The 20176-nt window shown below is 39.0% G+C and overlaps 1 protein-coding gene across 1 annotated transcript in view; it reads left to right on the top strand.

Moving 5' to 3' along the window:
* Window positions 1-20176, top strand: part of GMDS (GDP-mannose 4,6-dehydratase) — a 426651-nt gene that overhangs the window by 122555 nt on the left and 283920 nt on the right. The window lies entirely within an intron of this gene.

Below are 20176 nucleotides of genomic sequence, written 5' to 3'. Positions count from 1 at the left end.
TACTGAAATATTCCCCCAAACCATAGTGTGCTGTGACTAATCAGTAAATCCAAGTCCAATCCAATGTCTTGGTGAAAATAGGCCTTTAAACTGTGAGCTCTTGAAGGGAGATCTAATTTGGGTCTTCTAGGTGTTTAACGTGTTTGCGTTTGTAAGAAGAAATGGAAATTGTCTGTCTTCTGGTTTTGGTGCTGCAATAGCTATGGTATTTTATGTTAAAAGCCGAAACTTTCATGATCAAAAGTAGTTTAATGCGAGTACTTCAGGAGGCTACAAGCATAACCAGCTCACAGGGGCCAGAGAACAGAGTTCCTGCAGAAAAGTTTGGTTTTGACACCGATAGGTATCTATGCCCTTCCTTTGTGTTTCCAAAAGTGAACATCAGGCTGGAGTAGGACCTTAATGTCTTCTCTGCTCCAGCTCAGTGATACAAGCCCGTGCTGCATGACAGCAATAATTTTCTTCCCTGAGTAACAGAGTTTGGTGCATGTCCCTCCCAATCTGGTCATCCTACTTCAACAGTTTCAAGAACAGCACAGCATCCTGCCTGCTCATATGGGCTGTCCTATAAGCAGCTGATGAGGCCCTTCATTATTTGCTATACCTTAATGTATGGGATATCTTGTTAGACCTCATTCCCAGTTTGCAAAACATATTTACCCCTGACCTAGCATTTGAAATCTAATTCAAAACAAGTAACAGGTGGCAGTTGACAAGAAGCCAGAGAGAGTATGGCTTAGGGGCTGGAGGCATAAGTGTCACACTGCTTGTAGCCTAAACCAGAGCTTTTCATTGAAGCTTAGTACGATCTCATAATGTACCTACAGAAAAATATATTTTTGTGGGGGTAAATTGTGTCACTGCAGAAAAAAAACCCCAATTACTGGTGTATCTGTTCCCCATAGAGAAGTTTGCAAACTCTGGGATGGCTGCACTGAATTTGTCCTTGCCTCTTGTGCCGTTCCCTATTGTGGGTAAAGGTAGTGGTTGTGATTTTTATTTTCTTTGTCTCTTAAAATGAAACAAACAAAAAAACCAACACAGGACTAGCTGGAGGAAGGTTGGGGAGAATTCACCCTGACAAGTTTTGTTGTAGAGGCTAAGAGTTACCTCTTATACCTGAGCATAGGGGATCACCACATCAGTGGGTTTGTGATGGGTCAATGTGGTGAAGACAGGTCTGCAGCTGCTGTAGCTTTCAGGATATCTTTGCTGCAAAACAGATGCAGTTCAGTTTTCTTAGGGCTGACCTAATGAACAGGGTAACAACAGAGGTGTAATGTCATGGACTTCTGCTTTGGGCTAGCAAGCTTTCTGTCTATCAGTCTGCTATCAAGGTTGCTTGTCCAAGGATTTTTGGTGCAAATGTTAGTTTGTAACTTGTCTTCAGTGCTTTGTTTTTAGCCATACCAGCTCAATTTGAGCTTGTGTATCCAGGCTACAGTGAAACTTCAGTTTCTCTGGACCCTGAAGCACTCAGGAACCAGAAGCACATGTGTCTCAGATTTGTGCTGTAACCCTGTAAACAGATACCATTTTTTCATCGTATATCTCTGAAACAGATCACGTTCTTACAAAAAAAGGTAATGTGCCAGAAAAATGGGGTTATTGGACCTCACTGGGTGTTGCAAATGCTGTAGCTTTTGCATATATACTCCAGTAGGTAGATTCTGTGTAAAAACAGCTTCTAAAAGGCTAAATCAATGAAAAAGACACCAACCCTGGCTTTTCAGCAGCTGTGTGGGCTATATCTATGTGTGGGTAACACAGAAGAAAGTTCACCAGAAGGTCCTCTGCCTTTGATTATCTCTAGCCTGTTCCCTTTTCCTCTAGGAGCTCTCCTACCTCTGCTGGCTGAAGGCAAAGTTTCAATTCCTTCTCTGTTTTCAAGTCCTTTATTTAAACCATGGGCATTTACAGTGAATTATTTAATGTATTGGTGAATAAGACTTTTGGATGGGATTTTGAAAGTGGTGTTATTTCGTGTTTCAATTTGATTTGAGTTTGGGGTGCGTTTTTTGCCCTAGTAGACCTTAATATTCTTCTAATCCTTGGGACTGTAGGGTTTTTTTAAAGTCCTTAGCCAAATAGTCCTTTTCCCTTCCATAGATGATTGGACTATTCAGAACCTTGTAGTATTACAAGCTGTACAGTGAGACCTCTGTTACTCTGTGCAATATAAAATTGATTCAATTAATTGTCTGGCTTTAATAATAATCAATTTAGTGGGGATTTATTTTGCCTAAATAAACAAAGCAGTGTCAAATTAGGCCTGCTCACAATCCAGTCTCTTCAGATTTCTGTTCTGTTGCAAAAGAGAACATTTTCTGGTTTTGCTGTACCGTGTTTTTAATGAAGGTAGTTAAAGTTTAGAAAGTAAAATGGTTGACCACTCTCTTTTCTTGGTAAGAATAGAATAAAACAAAAACTGTAAACGTTCTGAATGTTTGAACAATATGCTTGTAATTAAAGTATAGGGAGGACTATTACTATTCTTCATTTACAGTTCTACTTAGCTTTCCTGAAAAATTAACACACTTTATACTAACAAACAATTCTGGCTAGCTACTTATTTTGAAGAGAGTATTTAGAAGGATTTTTCTTTTAGACAATTCCTAATTGGCTTTTCAGAATTCTACCTGTATTTCTGTATTCCCCATCTAGTAATCTTTTGACCCCTTTGCACATGTTCTAAGTGTAGATATTTAGAAATCACTTGTTTCTTTGATTAAATACAGATAAAAGAATGACTTTTGATCAATTTGATCAGGCAGTGGTATGTCAAAATACTAAGAAAAATAAATACTTCAAAAAAGTATTTCTTAAACTTGCAGAACTATTAAAATTTTCTGAAATAGTTCCTGCTGATTTTGCATTAGTGTAGAATAGTCAGCATCAGCAGCAGAAAATCTAATGTTAAGTTAAAAGGTTTTGTAGGAGCATACATCTGGAGCTTTTATTTTTTATCTAGCAATATGTCTTAGTCCACATGTAGGCTAACATGCATGTCAATGCAAAGCCAGCTGAATAACTGTATGTTAAGTTACAGCAATAGCATGGTTCTTTTGGGGTCAAGCAACAATTGCTAGGTAATTTATTTATCCAATTTTTGAAGGGATTGAGTGCCAGAACTATACAGACACCAAAATCAGAACATTGTGGAAGAAAAATATTTAGAGCGTGCCAGTGTGTATCTCCAGTACAGCAAACTTTCAGCCTTATTATGTAGGTAATGATTGATTTGAAAGAGAGAGTTTGGAATATGCCTACTTCCAACTGAACTGGAATTTTACATTATTGGAAGGATAGAAACCCTTATATAAATTTGTGTGTGTGTAAGAACTGTTTAAACAACTTAGGTGACATGCTAAGAGAAAAATATCTTTTTATTAGTAGGATTTTTTGATAATAACTACAGCTTGTGGACATATTTCTAAAATGTAAGATTTGTGAAAAGAGGAGTAGTTTTTTCGTACGTGTCTGCATGACATCTGTACTTAATTAACAAGTTTATTTCCAAAAGTGCTTAGCTGAAGCTCTGAAATTAATCCCAAGAAATCTTTTTTTTTCTTTGAATTACTTTTTGTTAATAAAAAAGCAAAAAAAAAATTATGCCCATGTGTTTCTTGCTTGTGGTTAGTCCAGACATGCTTTTTCCAATACAGACCTTTTTTTTAATGCTACACCACTAGTAACATTTTGAATTGCAGAAAACACTTTTATAGAATGTTGCAGTAAGGGAGACTTTTTAGCAGAGTTTTCTGTTTTTATTTCCCATATGTACAGGATATTGCTTTGACATATCAAAGAATTGGTTCTGCTGCAAACAGAAAGAAGGAGCGTGTACTAAAAGTAACTGGGGACTGGTGGGTAAAAAACAACTGGAGGAGGCTGGGCAAGAGATTCAGGTTGCTTCCACCAAACAAGTCTTACATTCATTCCTGAAAGTCTCAGCCCTGGCTCTTTTGCTAGCTTTCACCAGTATGGCCAGCTTATCAAAGCACTTTATCAGTGGGGAAGGGATGTGGGTTAACCACTTCACTCAACTCGAACTTCCCAGCTAGCAGTCTGTCACCCAACAGCTGTTTTTCAATACATACACGATGGGCTGCGGAGCTGATTCAGAGCTCATGACAAGAACGGCATTGTATTATGGGGCTTGTTCAAGTTTGGGGTTAGTTTCCTATAAGCTTTAAGGGAAAAGAATCCAAGCAGCTCCAAGGTTCTGCTTTATTTTTTTTAAAAAAGTATTTTCCCCATCACAGTTAAGTGCATCTGTGTATGTTTAAAATATGCAATGGCCAAAACGTGGATTTCAGAGCATCGGTATGGGGATTTCTGCTTGCTGGTAAACTCCTAGCCCTTGCCATCTCCCCTTTCTGGAGACTGTCAGCATAGCTGTTTCAAGTGCTAATATATCAGATCAGATCAATCAGTAATTCTGTGAATGGTATATCTTTAATATGGATACAGGGTGTGAATGTGTGTGCCTATATTTCTATTTATTTCCATTGTATTTTTTCCTCTGAGTGTATACAGAAAACAAAAATAGATTCAAAGGTAGACTTTGAATAGATTCAAATTGTTTGAACAATTTTTGAGGGGCAGGTTCAGAGCACATTTAGAGCTGGGAAACTAATTCGCTGCTTCCTTCAGTGTTGGCTTTCTTACTTAAACACAAGTTAAATATCTAGCCTTCATGGGGGTGAACCTAACCCTCTGAAAATGCATAGATTTAGTGTAGGTTTGGGGGAGGCAGCAGAGAAAAGGTTAATACCACGCCTGCTCTTCAGAATCCAAGCACGATGGTGAAACTGTTGAGCTTCCCACAAGCTGCTCCTGGGCCTGGAGACCCCAGAAAACAGAGGTCCAGTGTGGGGGGGGAGGCAGGGGATCAGCAGAGCAAACCCAAACCCAAGCAGCTGGGAACCTGTGGGGTGGCAGGGTAGACTAACAGACCACCCAGTAGTTAAGAGGGCCTAGGGTGGATTAAAAAACTAGAGGAATAGCAAAGGGGTTTTTTTTAGCTCTGTGCTAGAGGGAGGTGTGTGGGATGGAATTGGGCATTGGATGTTTATTAATCACCTCCTGTATTAGCCAGAGGTTAATACAGAAGGATTATTTCCAAGCAAAGTTCATGTGACTTGCTGTGAATACCTTCTTGGCTCTCAGCGGGTGCCCACAGCACCTGGGGCCTTCACTAGAGCGAGGCCTGGGGTGTTGCCCTGGCCCCTGCTCCTCTGCTCCCTGTTCCTCCCCCTTACCTTGTACACTGGCCTCAAGCTCATAGATGCACTGTAAAACTTCCAAGCTGCGCCAGTTCTCTGGAGATTAATAATTGCAGAAGGAAAGTGACGGGAGAGGAATGCTGCTCTGCCAGGACAAATCCTGCCGGGGTGGGGAAGAGGCCAGGTTTGGCTCCAGTGTCTCTTTGAAGCTCGTCAGGCTTTTATGTCTCTCAGCTGGGTGAAGTACACTGACAAACTGCTGATTCTTGGCAGGCTACAGCATAATGCTTCACCTTGCAGACCACAGGCATCCCAAGAGAAGATTATCCCTGCGCCACCGTGAGTGTTTTGAATCTTGCGATGCTGTGGTCTTCTGAACGCCTTCCGTTCGGCCATCTTGTGATTGCAAAGCTAAGCCTCAGGCTGTGGTTCACGGTTCCTCCTGAACAGTTTCACGATGACTTTCCAAAACTGCCTTTCTGTGTGAGGAATGTTTGTCATCAGAAGGCTTTTCCTGGGGATAGAGTAGGAGGAGGGGGTGTTAAATTTCAACTGGTTCAGAATTTCAGCATTTGCACGGGATACAAGTGAAGTCTAGAAACAATTTACTCTGGTTACTTTGACAGAAGTATGACAAATCCTGTTAATGAGTTATATATCGGTCTTTGAGCTTGTGCAAATGAGCTCTGTTACCAGACCATGCTTTCATTCTTAAACATAGCAAATTAATACGTACTAGAAAGCAGCCGTGCTATAGAAATTTTGGCGCTCTCTGGCTGATTTAAAGGTCTTCACATGGTTATTAATGACATTCATTAATTTAGTATGCTTTTATATTTCTGATGGAGGTGTTCAATTTAATTCTTATAAATTGTATGGGCCTTCTTTCATGACCAAGAGAAATAGCTGCCCAGGGTGAGTTGTTAGAAGGCCTCATGCTGAAGGGAGGTCACGTTCTGTGGATTGCTCTACTGCTCTTTATTTTAGACTCTCAAATGCATTTTTACAGGTGTGAATAATGCCTGAGAAGCAGGAGGATGTAAACATGAGGTAGGTGAGTAACATCAGTTCTGAGGAGCAAAGTTAGTGATTTTCAAAGGTTAACAAAAACAGGCAGAACAAAAAATATCTTTTTTTCTTTTTTTTTCTTTTTTTTTTTTTTTACTTTCTAATCTGTGTGGTTCAATGTTCAAGGCAGGTGTGGCTCTTTGAATGTGGGGATTTCCTTTTGCCATTGCACTCTCAAAAATTTGTCTGTTTTGGCAGTCCATGTATTTGATGAGTTTGATGCACATATAACTATCTCTAGCTACTGATTTTAATAAAAAAATTAGTTTAGGCCAGATATACGTATCCTACAATTAAAACTGACAGGTATCCTAAACTTTGAAATAGAACCATAAAGGAAAATATCCCATTTGGTCACCAAATGGGGAGTCTGGGTGGCCCAGATAAAAGGCATTAAGGCAGGATTATCTTCAGGTGTGTCACAACAGCCTTTCCTCCCTATGGTGGGTCCCAGACAGGAAATCAGAAGCAAGAGGGGCAAGGACAAAGGATTACAGACCAGGACTCACCTCAGGAGCCAAACTTGGGTTTTAAGTTAGTTGTTTGACCAACTGTTATCATTTAATGATGTGAGGAGACAGTGGGTGACTTGCAGCAATGGAGACTGAGCAGGATTTTTCTTCTGAGGGTCAGACTAGCATAGCCCCATCAGGAATTTTAGAAGAATAGAGACTGTGTCAGGAAGGCAAATGTGCTTTTAAATAGCTATACCTTAAAGGATGAGGGCAAGTCCCAGTGATCAGGGGTCTTGAGTATTTAGACAGCCAGGTGACAAGCTTGAGAAGTAAGTGGTATGATAGCAGGTTGGTACACCTTGAGCCATGGCCGCTGCAAAAAACAAACAAACAAAACCCAGCAGTGCAACTTGGTGAACCCTGAGTTTTAGGTAAGTGGCCTTTGGATGCAGGAAATAATCTCTTCTAGCTCCCTGCCCAGCGTATTGTAAATACAGGATTTAATTGTTCGCTGATTGTAGGATATAGGTGTAACTTGTTTGTGCTTGGTAATGGGTACGTATTATAAATAAAATTATAGCCTGCCATTTTTTAGTCCCATGTTAAGTTATCATGTCGTCCTTTATGATGTGTAAGCTAATAATTGGGAAGGTTTAAATCTGAGAGTAAACCTTAAATTTTTTTCCTGGTAGATTAATTCCTCTAATTTTGAAACTAACGCTAAATTCCTGCATCTTTGAATGCTATTTGTGAGCTATCTAAAGCATGCAGAAGGTTGTTCTCAAGAGTAGTTATAGCACAGTATTAGTCTTCCAGAGGGTTGATTGTCTATGATTCTGCGTGCTTTATAAAGATGGCTGTGGGTGGTAGTAGATTGCTTTGGAGAGACATGCTTGGATATTGCATTAATATGCCTAGATTTTTATTAACGCCTTGGTAACTTAAGAGCTGTCCAGAAAAGGTTAATAAATTTTTCAGAAAGGAAACTTTATTTTATCATTTAATTTTGCCCTGCTGATTTTTATTGACTAGTTGTGGGAGATGGAGGTTGAACTGAAACTTTTTACACCCCAGAACATGCCCATTAGATTTATTTTTAAAAAAGCTTGTCAAAACACGACGAAACATATCTTTCTTTTTGCAGGACAAATACATTAATAAAGTGGTATATTCCCCAATGCATCACCAATTGTAACTTATGGTAAAATGTGAATTATTTTAGCAGCTAAGACATTGCCCTCCGGTGTAAAGAAACTGTTAAAAAAAATTTGAAATTAAAATAGAGACAAAATTCTCTTTCATATTCTGTTGAATGTCAAAGATGAGATTTGAATGTTGCTGAAGGAAGTCAAGATTGAATATAGAATTTTCTTTGTATCTGGAGCAATGAACAAGCGATGATTTGTCCAGGCCTATTGTTTCAAGAATTATTGTTAACTTAAGAAACAAAGGGTTGCGAAGTGCCCTTTGGAGAATCTCATTCATTTTGTCATTCCTGCAGATATGAAAGAAATTCTTTATTCAGCAGAATCCTTTTTGAAAAGGGTATCGATACAAGCTTTGCCACCTTCCCTTTAGGAAGTGGTCTCCAAACAGTCGAAGGGAAACAGAAGAACATTTTTGCTGCTGTGACTAAATGTAGGTCTTGTTCAAGTATTTGGCTTGCTTCAATGTCTATCCCCTCCTCACCCAACTGTAAAGGTTTACCTGGGCTGCAGGACAAAAATAACACCAAATTCCTTGCCAACCACTGCAGCCTTTCTTTTAGATGCCTGCTGCTGGTTAAAGGTAGAGCTCTCCTGGAAGTGGAGGCTCTGAGGCTCAATCACCTGTGCTCCTTTCACATAGTCTTCAAGCACAGCACCATTCCCCTCTACAGTCTGTCTTTTGGTCGTTGCTGCTATTTCAGTTCTTATTGAATTTACTTGTTGACTGATTCTTCCTGCCAGTCCCAAAGCCACTGTTTTGTAACTTGGTTAATTTTAATTAAGATTTCCCAGTAATATCATGACGAGACTGTGTTGTCCCTATGTGAGATAAAGGAGTGCTGCATGTTCGTTCATTCCTGTCATAAGATCCTAACGAAAGCATAACATAAACCAAACAGAACTATCTCTGTATTTAAAATGCCCCCAGAAAATGCATGCTCAAAGTAGAGGTAGGCCATTAGAGTATTTCTCGGCCTTGGTTTTGGTGTTGTACTTGAACTCGCTATTATTGCTCATTGTACAACCGTATCTCACAATTCCCGAGGCTTCTGGGTGAGTGTCCTGGTTTCAGCTGGGATAGAGTTAATTGCCTTCCTAGTAGCTGGTACAGTGCTATGTTTTTGAGCTAGGTGTGAAAAGAATGTTGATAGCAACAACTGAAAACATCAGTATGTTAAGTAATGTTTAGACTAAGTCAAGGATTTTTCAGCTTCTGATGCCCAGCCAGCAAGATGGCTGGAGGGGCACAAGAAGTTGGGAGGGGACACAGCCAGGGCAGCTGACCCAAACTGGCCAAAGGGGTATTCCATACCATGTGATGTCACATCTAGTGTATAAACTGGGGAGTGTGGGAGTAGGGGGATCGCCACTCAGGGACTAACTGGGTGTCGATTGGCAGGTGGTAAGCAATTGCACTGTGCATCATTTGTATATTCCAATCCTTTTATCATTACTGTTGTCATTTTGTTACTGTTGTTATCATTATTAGTTTCTTCTTTTCTGTTCTATTAAACTGTTCTTATCTGAACCCATGAGTTTTACTTCTTTTCCTGATTTTCTCCCTCATCCCACTGGGTGGAAGGGGAAGTGAGTAAGCAGCTGCGTGGTGCTTAGTTGCTGACTGGGCGTAAACCATGACAGTGTGATGAAGGTTTTTTCTGCAGAATCTCAAATTTTGAAATGCAGGACATCTTGTTCTACCTGGGTGGTTTTTTGGTTTTGTTTTGTTGGGTTTTTTTCTGTGGTCCTTTCATCTTTCCTTTTCTTCTTTGCCTTTTGTCTTTGCCATCAGGTTATTCCCTTTCAGGTTTTGTTGTGGTTCCTTCCTCCTTGGTGCCCTCCGCACCATCCTTGTGCATTATCTCTCCTTCCCAAGCATTGGGATTGCTCTTCAGCATTTCCCAACATCATCAGGTTTATTCTCACACTTTTGACTGTGCTTCCCTCCTAGCTTTGCTCACATGATTCAGCCAAAGCTGGGAGGAAAGTGTGAGGAGATCAGACAGTCCAGAGACAACAAGCATGATGTGAGAGCAGTGTCCTGGGATGTGGTCAGGAAAATGGCTTAATAACAGGATGTCCCATGAAATGCAGACTACTTGAAAAGTGTGACAGCCTTTAGAGCCCCAAAAGGTTGTAACATCTATGGTTGCTTCTTGTATGCACAGAGTTTCAGTAGCTTTTACATCAATTGTCTTAATATGGGGTTGATTTTTGACAGATATTTCAGATGGGGGAAGATCCCTCTCATCCCTACTAAGTCAGTCCCTTTTTTCTTGCTCATTGGTTTCTGATAAGCTTCTAAATATGTACAATATTTAGAGGCATCTCTATTTGTCTTTCAGTGTTTAAGTGCATTATTTGTTTAGTTAAACATGTATTTTGCTTCTGTAAATGTATTATTTATCTGAAAAATTCTATTGGTTTATTTGGAACCTTTGCAGCCTGAAGGGCAAACACATATTTTGGCATGGCAATAGTTTAGAAAACATGTATTATTTACCCATCAGAAAGTAATGGGTCCTGAGGAGCCATTATGGTCCAGCTTGTAAATCCTTCTCAGTTTGCATATTATTGACCCAACAGACAGTAACAACTCTTGGGACCTGTTGTGGTCTATCCATATTTATTTGGTTGCCATACATGTGTGTAAGTCTGCTTGCTGAAAATCCTTACAAATGCTTGATTGAAAAAAATATATACAGAAAGTTATATTTATAAATGAAATTGCTTGGTCAGTTCTAATTTCCCTCTTTCCTTCTCTCCCATAAATACCTAGAAACACTTTTAAGGAAAATTGTTTGGTTTGGAATTACACAAGCACCCAGAAGAGCTTTATCCTAGTAATTATTTCTTTTAAAAAAATAAAAAAACCAACACTTATGTAATATAACACGTAGTCTGACTTTCGACGAATTTTTAAAAAATATTTTTATGCCAAGTTTCAGGCTAACAGCAAATTTTTACAGCTGAATAATAACATTAAACACATGAGTGTATAATGGAAATGTTGACACCTCCAAGGCTAGTTGAACAAATAATTTTTGTGTAATGAGACTTTTGCTTTTTAGAGCTAGATGTTTTTAAGTTTTATTCAAACCATTTCTTTAAATCCAAAACCTCTTCAGATAGCATGGGAGTGTCGTGTGCAATCCAAAAAAAGACATTGCCATCACCAGAGCCGTCAGGCTCTTGCACCCAAGAAAAAGCTAGCGGTATTCCAGTGTATACTCAGTGTGTGTCTGGGTCTATGTGCCTGAGTTTGTTACACTTGTTTCTGCAACATGACGAAAGAGGATAAATAAGGATTACGGCCACTTTGGTAGGCAGTTGTTCCTAACTCCATGGCACAATTTCCCTGTGCAGCTTATTAGTGTTTGGAAGACTGGCTGGGGAGTTTGTCTTAAAAGTGTGAAAAAGGCAACCATAAAAAAAGAAAAAAGCTGATTTTTGTGGTGTATGAAGTATAAGCCTTGTTCTGGCCAAATATGTGGAGATGAATTTCTCTTTTAACTAGGTCCATTGATGTTCATCTTGGAAACAGTGCATAGCATTTGTTAGGGAGCTTACTTGGTTCTGAGCTTGGATGTGCAGAGTACCTTGCAGACAAGAAAGTGAGCACCACCAAGAATGGGGCCCAGCTGGATGTGATGGTCCAAGCTGCGGTGAACGAGTGCGCCTGCTTCTCTCAATCAGTTGTAAGCCAATACTGTGCAATGTCTGCTCAGTGTTTTAACCCAGCCAGAATTTGTGGTGGTCTTAAAGACTCCTGGGGGCAGGGGGGAGGAATTCATCCTTTGAAAGAAAAAATGTTTTATGAAGTAATAATAATAATGTATGGGGGAACACTGAATCCTGGAATTGTTGAAGGGCAATGGCAAACTTGATTGTGTGGGTGGCTTTTTTTAAGGCAATGAGCTCCTTTTGAACTTACCCTTGTACCTGAATCTGAATGTACATATAAATAGATTTACTTATTTATTTGAAGAAGGTGTGTGTGTGTATGTGTGTTTGTACATATATTTTAAACTAATTACATCATTATTAAGGATTTCTGTACATTGGTACTTATGTGCCTGTTCCAGTCTTAAAGCAATTTGTCTGGGACTATATGCATTCTCTTGAGCTTCAGTGGTCAAATAATATGTACTTACAGAGGAGTGAAGTGAAAGTATAGTGAAACAGTCTATAGCTTCTATTTTTATTTAAAATTTGTGGTCAGATATTCAATCCTTGCTGCAAAGCAGAATCTGTTTTTTATTACATGTTTAAACAAATGACAGATTTTTAATGGAAAATAATAATCACTTTGTGACGGTTTATTAAGCTTAAAGAGAGAAATATGCAAATCCTTAGAAGACCTTAAGTCTGGCTAGTCTCTCTAGTTGTGAAGTTTAGCTTGAAGAAGAAAATGTCAGGTATTACACCCAGTCATTTTTGCTGCCCTAAACCATTACTATCATCTCTGGCCTACATGTAAAATCATCGGTCAGAAATTATATCTCTTGCTGCAGAGTATAATAATCAGTGTTTGTTAATCCCCATTACACATACATAAAGCAGTTTAAAAAAAAAAGGGTAGAGGACATTTATTTGCAGTCTGTTTATTTTAAAGTTCTTTACAGGTAATCCACAAGAAAGAAGACTTCTGCCAAAGCTGAAGAAGTCTATTGCTTTTTCTGTAGACTTTGCTTATCATTAATAGAAAGCAGCATGTGTACATCCTGCAAACTCATTTCCTTATTTAAAGTGGGCATCCTTCCTTTACTGAGATATGCTTCCTCTTTTAATACAGGAGTGAGGATGAAGCCTTTGTAAGTCCTTAAAGGCACATCCCTTCCAAATGACCTTTTGTCCCGTGCTAGTAAGTTGCATTGTTTAGTCGACTCCCTGTTCAGTGCAGCTACATGAGATGTCTTTGGAAACGAAGAAAAAAAATTTTGTTTGCTAATTAAATTTGGAAACGTGTCATATTTTCCAATTATAAAGCGTAAATGAAAGCTCAGTCGAGTGTGTTGTGCCTTTTGGTAGCCTGTTGGGGAGCTGAATTCCAAGGAGTAACTGAGCAGGGTTTATTCATGCAGCTCTCAAAGGACAGTTGCTACATTTGGGCAGAACTTTGCCCCATAGATTTCTAAATCCTTCATACAAATAAAGCACTGTATTTATTTTCCTTTGATCCACATGACCAAAAATTGTCCAAATATATTTAACTACACACAAAATTATAGGTCTATACCTTTTCTGTATGTAAGCACCAACATATAGTCAGGTACTACTACAACATTTCTCTTGAAAGTTCAAATGCATCTTCTAGTACACATGTTTATTTGCATAGGTTTACTTTTTGTTTATGTATTGCTTTTTACTGGATTTAAGTTTAATAGAAAATTATTCTTTCTGTGAACTGCTTGTGCTTGATTTTCTCGACAGTGTCACAGATCAGTTCCTGTGGAAGAGATATTAATTTCACAAGCACCGGATTTATAGCATTATTAAATTAATTGGTTAGAAGTTAGATTGTAGGTAGTTTCTCTTTAACGACAGATACAGTATTTCACTAACCAGAGATGAAGGAAAATGAAATGAAAACTTTTTAACTCTATCTGGTCATTTTCCATAAATTTACCAGGCTGCTACTGGTGTTTTCGTTTGTTGATTTGTTGTGGGGTTTCTTTAGGTTTTCATCCTCTGTTTATCCTATGGAACGTATCTGTAGGCAACTGGTAAATGCTTTCTTTAAAAAGCTTTTAAAAGGGTCTCTCCTGAACTGAGCCAGCCAACAATGATGTCTGTACTCAGGCCAGGTCCTGTGGAGTTGACTGGGACTCCCAGAGCTTTCCTCTGTGAGATGATGATCCTTTCCATCCCAGATTTGTTGGGATGCATACATATGCTTATCATGAATACCGTCAATTTCTAGGGGACTCTTCACACCTGTGAAACATTAGAGGGTGGTGACATGAATTGGTAAATACCTTACCCCCTCCTAACTTGAGCCCAGGGAGGGTGGTCTCCATAGGTACCTTGTTAGTTACTAGAGAGAGGGATTTTGCTCTAGAGGGTGAATCAGAGGAAGAGCTTAATCCCCTCCTTCCACAACTTCTTTTATTGACTATATGGTCATAGCTACTTTTATTCAGAAATCTGGCTGAAAGTCTCCTACTTCTTTCTGTATAAAGCCTGGTGCTTAAGCTACTTGCCCCAGAAGTGGGAAACCAACCTGCATGGTAAAGCTTCCTCATCCTAGAGGACTTCAAACCCCCACATTGCCTGTCCTTCGCAGGAAATGCACTTACCTGTGAGGGTACACCAAGGTGGGATCTGCTCTCCAGTTTATGCCATCCAGCAGCCAAGAATTCAGGATGTTTGTCACAGGGATAAAGACACTACAAGTGAGATAGGTGAGGTATAAAATAAGAAAGTGAAATACAAGATGGTTTCAACTGGCAGTGGAAAGAGAAGCTGGAAGAAAATTAATTCATGTTCTTCAGGGAATCTTGAGAACCCAGTGTGATTGAGGGAGAAATCTTGTACCCATTGCAATCAACTGGAATGTTGTCATTGAATGCAAAACCCTTAACTTGTTGCTTTTAGTGACTTTCCTAAATCTGCAATGGAAGTCTGTGGCACAGCTGAGTCCTGGTGCCAGCCTTCCCAGACCACTTTAAAAAAAAGTGAAAAATGGGAATGGAGAAACACGTGTATGCCTCCATGAATTTTGTGCAAGTTTTTCTGAGCCCTAGTGAAAAAGGATGCAGTCTTGAAACGTGACTTGCTATGGCCTCAATACACCAAAGTGTTCACTGGAGCTGTTTTGTGACCAAACTGTATGTGACAAAATACACGGCAGCCTTCTTGAATGACAGTGATGCACCTTTTAGAAAAGCCACCTTCTGCATGCGCAGTTTGGAGGGGACCTTTATGACCTGGTGGTTAGTGTGATTAAGTTGTGGATGAGATCCTTACTTGATTGCAGGTAGTGCAAATTTGCTATTTGCAGAAGTAGGGCTGTTTCTTTAACAAGTTTGAGTGAGTGTTTGTTCTGGAGTTAATTAAGATGCTAGCAGCAAAGGAAATTCATGTTCCTTTCTGTCCTTTCTTCGCCCCTAAGAAAGATGTTGAGACAGCTATCTTACTAGATCCTGTTTGACTAATGAGCGTATGTGTGCAAGGCAAAAACCAACTGGCTAATGACCTTAACACTTCTGGTGGCCTTTGCTCTAGTGGAAAAGGAGAATAGGAAAAAAGGGGAGGGGAAGATTTTTTTTTTTCCCCAATCCTTAGGACTGTGATATGGGGTCCTTAAGGAAAATGCTCTTTAGAATTCCTTTAAGAGGGACTCATATCTTCCACCATATGTTTAAGGGAAAAAATATTTTTAATGTTTTAAACAAATTGCTATGATTTCTGAAGCTGTATTGCAATAATTTTTTCTTTTAGATTTAATGTAGAAAATATTTTTATTTTTGCTTTCTGGTTCCTGAAAGAGAGAGCCAACTCAGACCAGCTGCTAGCTTGCATGAATACAAACTATTAAATTTGACTTAGTGCTTTACTTATTGTAGGCAGTTTGTTCAGTATGGAGAAAACCAGAGCATGGAATGATACTGTGTTTGGATCTTATGTTGTGTGTATGTTTAAAAATACTATTATTTGTGCAACAATGCAACATTACCATATGCACTTAGCTGTAAGCATATGAAGGTTTTGGAGGGACTACCCACATATTTAAAGAAAATTCATAAGTGTTTTCAGAATACATGTATTTTTAAAAAAAGTTATTTGAGCTTGTGTAGCTAAGATTGCCAGTGCTTGCAGCATAAGCTTCAGTTTTTAGAGGCTTGTTCTACCACTGGGAGAGGTGTTGCTTCAGTGAATCAGAAAACAAGAAACCTTTTCCCATTTCAATCAGGACAGCAGTAAGTAGTTATTCTAGCTGCTGCTTAAAGAATAGGAGCCTTGCTGTAGAGTGTTTAGGGTGTTGCACCCATACACTGGACTTGAACTTGACCTAGACTGATGAAAATCAGTACTTTTAGTTTTAAATGCTTTCAGGGTCCTCATGAACAATTGCCTTAATGTTCTGGGATGTAAAAATGTAGCCAACTTGGCTGTCTTGGCTCACAGAGGCTGTTTGCTCAGTTGGCAAGAGAGTTATAAAAAAATGGTACATTTATGAAATAATGTATTTATTTACCAGGTGCATTGTGCTGGCTCTGGAGAATACATTCCCTTTGATATGTGTCAGTAAATATTTTAATGGTTCATTTAATCATGTACAGGCTTGGGGACATTTTTTTGGTGAAGAAATACATACCTGCTCTGATGGTTAAATTATGCATATGTTGAAAAAATACAAAAAAAAAAAGCTCCCAAACCTCTTTAAATATATCTTTTAGGACAGGAAAGAAACCTTTAATAAAAAAAAATAAAATCAAAATTTGAAATAATAAGGCTGATAATACATTTCAATTGCAATTTGTATTGCCGTGTTAAAAAGAATGTAAAGCAGCAAAGGCTTCCCAGATCTCTTCTGTTTCAGTGTTCTTGGAAACACTAAGGGTATCACTGCCTCCCTCCTGTTCTTGAGGCCCCACCCCAACCGAAAAAGCCCAAGCCCCTGCAGCTCTCCTCTCCCGTCCCGTTGTTATGGGGGTTTTTTTTGTTTTTATTGGGAGCTTCAGAATGCAAAAAAAACCCAAACCCCCAAACTATCCTGTTATCGGGCACATTTTGAAAGTGAATAGGAATATAATTTGTAATTAAGCTTGGTTTTGATGTGCATAACAGAACAAGAATAATTCCTGGGACCAAGAGCTTCTAAATATTGTCTAGATATTGTTTATCTATCAGTTGACTGAAATCAGTTGTAGGCTTTGAAATGAGGAAATATTACTTTTTGAAAAAGAGAAAATACCAAAATTAAATACCTACTTTATGTAGTGAAAATGTAGCATAAACAAATGAGCTCAAATCCAAAGTAAATAAGATTAATCTGGTATTCTACTGCTGACCAGCCCTATATTTGAGCTGAATAAATAGGATTTTTTTAAATGGCAGTGAGCAGTGTTTGGCTTTCACTGAAATAGAAGTAGGGGGAGAACTTCATATTTTATTTTATTTTGAAATTATGTTACTCTCAGTTTCTTTGAAGTCAACTTTTTAAAGTTTACATACAGGTGGTCTGCACTGGGGTTTGATGAAATAGCTTTTTAAATTTCATTCTTGACTGAAGACTGGCGGCATTAGCAACCAACCTTCCTTCTAATAGTTGTTCCTTCAACAAAAGAGGGGAGGGGTTGGAAGCATCGCCTACCAGTTATCTTTATCTTTCTCATGTAGTAATTTGTGTTAAGGTCGCTCTTAAAGTCTGTTTTCTCCAACCCTGAATTATCAATAAGCTGTGGATGAAGCACTGGAAGAAGATTTTTCTGTACCTTGTTTGTCCCTGCATATGAAATGGGGGGGACAGACATGATTCAGGTATTGAAAGTTATTTGAGCTTCTCTTTGAAAGACTGCACCACGCTGCTTTCCTCTTTGCCCCACGGCATACTTTGAGCCTTTCTAAACACAAAGGACCCAGCTGAGAGTGCAGGTCAGGAACTAGAAATCTTTCCTACTACTGGTCATAGTTGTCTCTGTATTGCAGCTGCTTTTCATCAGAAGAGGGCCGCAGCTAAGAGGTCTTAATCACGGTTTTCTTCTGAGGGTTTCTAGGTTAGCAGGTGTTGGCCACTCAGCAACATCAAGCATATCTACTTCTTGGGAGCTGGCTTCTTATGAGCTATCGCTGGTTTGTTGAAGGGTAGCTGTAGTCCTTTTGTCTGCTTTTTATTGTACAGAATTGCATTTCATGGTTGAGGTCTTGTTAGCAAACATAAGAGCTAGACTTCCATGTGGCAGATGATGGTCAGAATCATAAATCATAAAACATGATTTATGATAAAATTGGGCAGCAGCTTGTAACTGGGAGAGGATAAAAACTGAAAACAAAGCACACTACAGTTGACTTTCCATGCTCCAATGAACTTGTGTAACATATAAATTACATCTTTCCAGCAACTTCTTGCTTGAACCCAAACTGATTAGTATCTGAGGCAAACTTGGATATATGTAGTTTCTAGACTGCTCTTAATGAATGTGAGTTCTCCCTGAGGAGAAAGATTCTTCTGTAAGCGATAAGGGTAATTCTGAAAGTTTATTCCTAAATCTAATATGTTTCTGGTCTGGTCAGCATCATATATTTGTATGTTTTTAAAGTAAGAGAATGCAAAGCAGAAAGAAAGAAGGAAGAAGAAATCCTCTGTGTGGGTAGGGTGGAGTGTCATCCCTTCTTTGGCTGGCTTCTCTCAAGTTAAAGCAGGACAAAAAAGAAAAGTGAAAAGGAGTATTAGTAAAACTTTTATTCCTTTGTTGTTATTTTCAGTGCTGAAGGATGGAAAATATTTTAGATGGTCATATTATTTATTTTCTGTACACTTTTTCTAGGTGTATTTTTAACTGTACTTTCAGTTAGAGAAGCAATTATCTTGCCTTGGACAAAAAGATACTCTTTTTTTAATGGTTCTTGTGCTATCTTTAACTATATCAACTGATTAATAACTATCCCCAAAAGTTAAATATTTAGAGTCACAGTTTTGCTACTGCTAACAGCTTGGGAAAGCAGGCTGTGCTCAGTCAGTTAAATAAGAAAGGAGTAAAATGAAAGGACAGAGACCATGACTAAGATCTGAAGTGAGGTTTGCAAGGTTGATATTGGGAATAGCTTAAATTGCTTAAATGTTCAAACTGAGATTATTTAGAATGGATGTTAAAAAGATTATTAACCTCAAAGATACAGCTTCTAAATCACATTTCTGTATGTTTTTATTAGCATGTTGCTGATTATAGCTGCCTCAGGTCTTTTATCAGTGCGCCTTTGTGTCTTTGCTTTAACAGGGTGGTTCTGTCTGTGTGCTAAAGGAGAAGAAACTGCATTCTGCTGAAAGTCTTTAGAGCAGTGGTTATAAATAGACTTGGAAATAGCAACAAGCTGGGTCCACTGCCTCTGTAATGGCCCTTTCCAAATACTTTAAAACAAATGATTCATCAAATAAGGAACACTAAAAGAAGAAATCTGCCAATTTGTAGAATTTGACTCCTCCTAATCAGAGCAAGGCAACAGGATGTTGAGTTCCTGCCCTGCACCTGATTAAAGCCAAATGCACTAGGAACAGCTGGGAATAAGAGGAAGCGCCAAGCTCTTCTCAGTTGGGGGTAGGACAGCAAAAGAATTTTTTTAAATCCTTTCCACCTTTGTTGTTCTGTTTTCCTGACTCTTTGACAGATAAGCACTTATTTCCTCTGGTATTTGGACCCCTTAGAAACCACGTACAATATACAGAACATAGGAAAAGGCTATATGTGTATGCACCTGGCCTAGGCAGAGTCAATTTTGGTCGCAATATTATTTGACATTCCTCATCACCATAGTATAGCCAAATTGCTAACTTTACAGACTCTGGTCATGCAGGTGCCAAATTCTCCAAGTTCTGCCCACCCACCTTCAGCAAGTCAAAAGCTATAGGAGCAGCATGGAGACCAAGATGCATTTTCCATCTGGATTGCTGTGGCAGTTTTCACTGCTGCATGCTCACGCAGAGCCCCTCAATGAACGTGCTTCTCTTTCTTTCTTTTATGGAAACTCAGAAAAAATGTGAAACCTTTGTCAATGCTTTCTTCCTGTGTTCTAGAAACCATAAAAAACACAGCTTTTTAAAGCTTCAGAGTACACACATGCCCTCAAATAAGTGTTAAGCAGTTATTTTTCCCCATGCAGTTGTAGAATGTGTTGCAGATTACAGCCAAGCACAAAAAAATAAGTGTCTTGTAGCACATGCTGTAGGTACAGTAACAGTTATACAGTGGTTTACTGCTTAAAATACAGGAATTACTTCAGTGTCAGAAATCTTCCAAGAACCTTAAGACAAAGCTCCTTCTTTAACATTTCTTGAAGTAACTTCTTATGTGATTACTCCTGGGCTTTTTACACTCATATCACAAAGCTACTTTATGCATGCACAGCTTCCTTTCTGTACCTTGTGTCAATAGCACAGGCTGTTTGCTCGTGCAGTCCCTGGGTCTGATCCAACAAGCAACGAGGTCAGGAGCAAGACCCCTCTTGGCTTCCCTAAACTTTGGATCAGGCCTCCTGCTGCTAGCACTCAGTACCG

Source organism: Haliaeetus leucocephalus, unplaced genomic scaffold (genome assembly GCF_000737465.1).
Source record: "Haliaeetus leucocephalus isolate CR32 unplaced genomic scaffold, Haliaeetus_leucocephalus-4.0 Scaffold373, whole genome shotgun sequence".
NCBI lineage: Eukaryota > Metazoa > Chordata > Aves > Accipitriformes > Accipitridae > Haliaeetus > Haliaeetus leucocephalus.
The sequence above is the reverse complement of the archived record's forward strand: the minus strand, read 5'-3'. Positions and strand labels throughout refer to the sequence as shown.